Source organism: Condylura cristata, unplaced genomic scaffold (genome assembly GCF_000260355.1).
Source record: "Condylura cristata isolate star-nosed mole 26May11 unplaced genomic scaffold, ConCri1.0 scaffold00017, whole genome shotgun sequence".
Classification (NCBI taxonomy): domain Eukaryota; kingdom Metazoa; phylum Chordata; class Mammalia; order Eulipotyphla; family Talpidae; genus Condylura; species Condylura cristata.
In genome coordinates this window covers 13,722,172-13,728,171 of record NW_004567118.1, presented here as the reverse complement: position 1 = coordinate 13,728,171, position 6,000 = coordinate 13,722,172, and positions in this window count along the sequence as shown.

The window sequence follows — 6,000 nt, the reverse complement described above, 5'->3', positions numbered from 1 at the left end:
ACGTGCCAGTGTATGCAGGGCCTTGAGGGTTAAATTTTATTCTATTGCAGTATTTTAAGCAGAGACCAGCGAGGTCTGATTTATGCTTTGAAAAGTTCCTGTGTTTATTCTTGGAAACGTACTTTTCAGGGAATGAATGAATGTTAAGGAAGTTGTTGCAGGAATTCAGGTAAGGATGGGCAGATGGTGGTTTGAGCCAGGTCAAGCACAGCAGATGGTGAAAACTGGTGAACTGAGATCTCTTTTGGGCGTTGAACTAACAGGACTTGCCTGTGGATTAGCTGTAAGGGTGAGGTTGACAGAAAGAGAGGAATCAAAGTTGACTTCTAGATTCTGAATTTAATCAACTGGGAGGATCCTAGTGCCACTTAGTGAGATGAGACTATTTGGGAGAAATCCCCCTAAATCATGTAGAGTATTGTAAACCAATGTTACCTCCATAGTAATTAAAAAGTAAAATAAAAGATTATCACAACTTATTCCAAGCAGTCTTCTTCTAGACCACAAGTTCCATGAAGGCCTCTTAACTCTTCTATTCACTGCTGTATGCTCAGTGCCTGGCACACCCATCCTATGGAATAATAAAAGCAGTTACAAATGATTGCATTAGGTATTTAGTACATATCCTCACATTGTGTTCCACCCTTTATTTTGTTTCATTTAATCCTCCCAAGGTAGCTGTCAGAAAATAATGTGTTTGAATTCTCATTTTACAAACAAGGAATGAGGTTCAGAGTGTTATATGACAGGCTCAAGAAGGATGAAGTTTTATTAAGTATGTAAAACTTGCCTGGCTCCAAATTTCACCATCATAGTATGAGGTCAAGTAGTCTGGGTGGGTAAATGACCCGTGGACCAGTGGAGGATGAAGGGATGGAGGGATGGGTGGATGGATGGAAGGCAACATCGCCTGCTGGAAATCATTTGTAACACAGTCTCTGAAAAGAGCAAGCTTCAAATGGAAAGAGTTCAGAAAGGAAAAAAAATAGAAAAGTCAAGGATAAATTCCCATCAGGGTTATTCCCAGGAATTCCAAGGGGTAAAGAAGTCCCTTGGAGGTGAAACAAAAATGTTCTAAAAAGACTTGGTTAAATTTTTTAAAACCTTGAAAATTTAAAGGTTTTCTTTTTAGGGAGCATTTCCTGGTGCTTTTCTCAATGATCTGGGATTACTTTAAGAGCATTAGGATCACATGAAATATTTTTGATGTTTGAAAAATATCTTCTGGGAACCTTGATCCAAATAAAGGCAGAAAATGTTGCCTTGAGCTGGACAGACCAGACCCTGGAGCTCCTTAGGAGTGTCACTTAATACTTCCACAGATGAAAAAGCACATCAAATCTTTGGCCCAGCCATTTAAGATAATTTCGTTGATCTCTAGTGGGAGTTCTGTGGAACTGCAGTATTCCTGCGGAAGGCATCTGCAGCCAGTCACAATACCATGGTCTGGGATCAAGAACCTAGGCTCAACCAGGATCTCACACTCTTACTGAAATGACGAAAGCAAAAAGTTTGTTAAGCACTTACTGTGCCAGACACATTTCTAAAACATTCATTTATTTATGCATATAAGAGCTGAGGCATAGCTCTGGGGGGTGGTGGTGGGGGTGAAAGGATTTTGACTGAGTGGGGAGCAGAACAGGCAAGCTGACTGAAATACACTGCTGAGAGGGGGCAGCAGGTGGGACTCAAGCCTACTGGCTGGTGATCGTTTGCTAGTGCTGAGACTTAACCCCTGCGCCACCAAGGAGGCCTGCCAGACACTTTCCTAAACACCTGGGTCACATCTGCCCTTTACCACACCTCTATGCTGTAAATACTGCGATCACCCCCACTTTGCAAATGAGGAGACCAGGGCTGATGGATTAAGTAACTTGGCCAAGTCACACTGACAGGGAATGTATGGATCCAATGTGGTCTGGAATCACTGCTTATGCAATTTAACCACTCAGAGTGAAACGATCTTCAAATCCCACACTTTCTGCCCTTTATTGATGGAGGGGGGATAAATACATAGGTTTTTCCCTTACCATTTATTTTATTTTGATACACCACTAGTCACTTTTGTACAATATCTGATTTCTCCCCGCAGGTGAACTCTGCCTTCTTCATCATACTCTCACTTGCCTCACCCTCTGTCCCTGTGAGCCTCGACTGCCCTGAGTTAGGGCTGCAGCCTTTCTCGTCTGCAATATTGCTACATCTTCCTCCATTACTTCCCTGCTCCCATCTTGCCTTTCTGCCTTGCTCCTGCCATAACTGCCCACCTTGGAATTTGATGCCCATCTGCCACCAAATCCTTTGGTGACTTCTTGTTGCCTGTGAGTTAGAGCTGAATTCCTTACAAGGTCCGATGAGACCTGGCTTTGCCCTTCATGGCCAACGTCATTCTCCTCTCTGCTATTTCTCTTGAGTCTGTGTTCCCGGATTTAACACACGTGTTCCTTCATATTTGAGTACTGAGTCTGCCCAGAATGCTTCTTCCTTTTCTCCTCTGTGCAGCAACCCCACACCCCAGCCACTGCACGTGTGCCTATCAGTGCACTTGCACACACACGTGCTCACCTCATCCACTCAGTGATTCCTCTTTATTCTTTCACACTCAGCTCCTGCGATGCCATCTCTATAAATCTCTCACAATCAGATTTAGGTGCTGCTTCCTCCTCTCTGGCACCGCCTTTTCATACTTGTGAAGAAACACATCTTTTTTTAATTGGGATTTTCTCTTTGCAAAATATCTTTCAGATGGTAAGGTCCACAAGGCAGGAAACAGTTATTTTGCTACTGTTGCATCCTAGATTCTGTAGAAATTCATAAATCTTTGTTAAGTGAATAAGTGAATGGCTTATTGAAATGAATCGCCTTTCAAAGTAGATTTCACAGTCTGGGAAACATTTTGTCCTCATTTCTTCCCACTGTGAGAGTCATCTACCTAGAGATTTGTGCTGCAATGGCGCATTAGTGGGAGGCAGACTCTATGGTAGTTAATAATGAAGACTCTGGAGTCATAGTTCCTGGGTTTAAAACTAATCGTTGCTAAGTAAAATAAAGCTAAGCTTTGCCATCTGCTAGCAGAGGATCCTTAGGAAGTCATCATCTCACTAAGCCATAGGCTTCTGTACAATAAGCTGAGTTCACAACAACCTTATAGGGTTAATGTGAATAACGAAATAAAGTACATGTGGAGCCTTTGATGGCTGGCACAGAGCCAGTGTTCACTCCGCATGAGCTATTATTAGTAGCTATTTTCCTGACAGCTTCATTTGACCCCAATGTGTCACCATTACTTTTTAAACCAAATGTCTGGAGTCTGGTTCTCAAATGCGGGTACTCAATCTCAGCAGGTTTTGCTTGTGCCTCATTAGTGGGTCACCCTGGATACAGGGCCTTGGGGATTGTGGAAGCACCGGGTGTCTAAAACCAGAAGTAGCCCTTTGGCTTGTAAATCATAATTTGTTGCCTAGAAACCACAAGTAAACATTACCAACAAGCTGGCTGGCAGATTATTGAATTCTTCAAAATTCTCACCCTCTCCATTGCATTTGGTAGAAGGGGTGATCGGTGTGGGCAGTTTGGATCCACAGAGCCTTTCCTTGGAGGAAAGGAAGTGGGATGGAAAACTTGGGGAAGGTTGTGGGGTGTTTTGTTCCTGCTGTTGACTGCACAAAAGTACAGAAGAAGCAATCTCAAGTAAAAACCAGATCTCCATGTCCCACATAGGCTGAAAGAAATGCCTTCCTTTCAACTGTCATGCACAATAAGAGGGTTGTAATCTTTATTTCAGACTTGAGTTTTCTAGATCTGGATCTAAGCAGCTCCTTTTCAAGGTCTTATACCAGCCTTGAACTAAATGGGCAACATTATACATGACAAGATTACCCTCCAAATGTGTGTGCCAATGAAAGTAATGAGGAGTGACATGGAAAAGAACAAGGTGATTCTTCAAAAAGATGCAAAGGCTCATATGAAATCACTTTCTAAAGAATTAAGAAATAACATAATTTTGGGGGCAAAGGTGAGATCTTCTTTTGAATGGAGAATCAATCATAATTATTCCGCATATGGCTGTTTTAGTGTTTTATCATCCTGACCACCCTTCTTGTTTAAAGGAATGAGGTGACAACAGTTATTAACAAAAAGTCTTGTTTTAAAACTCAGCCCTCGCATCTACTGATGAGCAGTGTGATATATGCCAAAAGCAGAAAGTACACTAATTCCAAGTGGATTAGGCAGAAAAATTTGCCAAGACTGTGTTTCCTACATAGGTGGGTGACAAAAGGAGGCATCTGAGAAAGGTTGGAGTACCACACCTCAACTTGCTGTCACTTCATTTTTTAAATTCTTGCTTTTATGTTTTCTTATGAAGTAAAAAAATGTTTGCTTAATATATAGTCATTCTTAAATTTCCTCTTGACTGGTCAGATAGGATTTTCTGTACACTTATCCCAAGGGAGACATCAGGAAAAAAAGAATATCCCTATATGTCCAGAGTGAGTGCCTACATTGCAAAGCAAACAATTCCTGTTGCTGGCAAGCATGTGGAACTGTTAGAGTTCCACATATAAAAGAGAGGTTCCATATTCCTTGTCCCACCTACTGAAAGGAGAGGAACAAAGAGAGGACTCAGAGGCAACAGGAGGAAAAGAGACAAATGAAGAAGTCCTGCTTGCTTCTCAGCTTTGATCTCATACCAGGATCTTGGGGGACACAGGAGACACACAGAAACATGTGGAGACACTTAGAAGAAACGTGGTGAGAGACCCATGGGGAGGCTGATAATGGCAGCCACTATCTTGATTTGTGCTTTTTGTTCCTTTCATTCCAGACTTGTCTGACCTCTTCATCCCCTTTCCCCCGATTCCCTGCCCAAAGGTGCCTTAGACTTGTGGCAAGTTTTCAGGCCTCAGCAGTCCAGCATTAGGCCAATCCTATTTGGTTGGACAGTTATGCATGAGGGGGGTGGGTAACTTTGGATGCTTTACTGGAAAATTATTTTTTTAAGATTTACTTTGTTTATGCATACAATAACTGGTGTGTAGGCGGAGGTGTGTGTGTGTATGTGCGTGCGTGCGTGTGTGTGTGTGTGTGTGTGTGTAAGAGAGAGAGAGAGAGAGAATTCACCAGAGACACAGTGGGGAGCAGAACAGGCAGATATCCTGAAATACACTGCTGAAGGGAGCAGTGGGCAAGACAGGAGAGGTCTGCTCCTCCATGTGGGCCACCTCCCTGGCCAGGAATGAAACTCCTGCTACAGTGTGTGCTTCAGTGGCTGCCAATAACTTCATAGCATGGAGACTTAACCCCTTGTGCCACCAGGCAGGCCCCCCATTTTTAAACAAGCATTCCCTGAGAGGTCTGAGAAAACTCCTTCAGGGCAGAGACCTTGTCTGTTTACCCCTAGCCCAATGCTTGGTTCATAAAGACATTTTGAAAAATGTGAGGTTATCTTTGGATCTATTTAACATTTGCTAAATTCCCTGGAAAGAAACATGAAATGTTAAGAAAGTGCATACAAGGTAAAGGATAGTTATGATCCATCCTACAAATAAACATCCTCATTTGCTACAAAGTTACATGCATTTTATTATTTTGAATAACAAATATCCATGCCTTGCCTTCACCATCACTGCAACAACATTAATCAAAGTTCTTTAGCTCTGTGGTTCAGGATCTGGGCACTTGGTGTGAATTATCTCACTTAGTCCTCACAACAACCCAGCCTTCTTTTATTGATGATGAAACTGTGTCAAATAGGTCACCAGAGCCTGGAAGTCTGTTATAACCTCTATAGGTCTGTCAGTTTCTGGCCCACAATCTTGAAAGATCTTATTAAGTATTCCTAAGTGGAGAACATCCTGTTTTATCAACTCTGGCTTTTCAAGCGCAACTCCCTCAAGCTAAACTTGGGTCTACCTAAGGCAAGATAGATTAGTTGATGTTGGACACCACCGGTCTAAACCAGTTCTCTGACCTTTTATTTACAAGATGACTACCCATTCC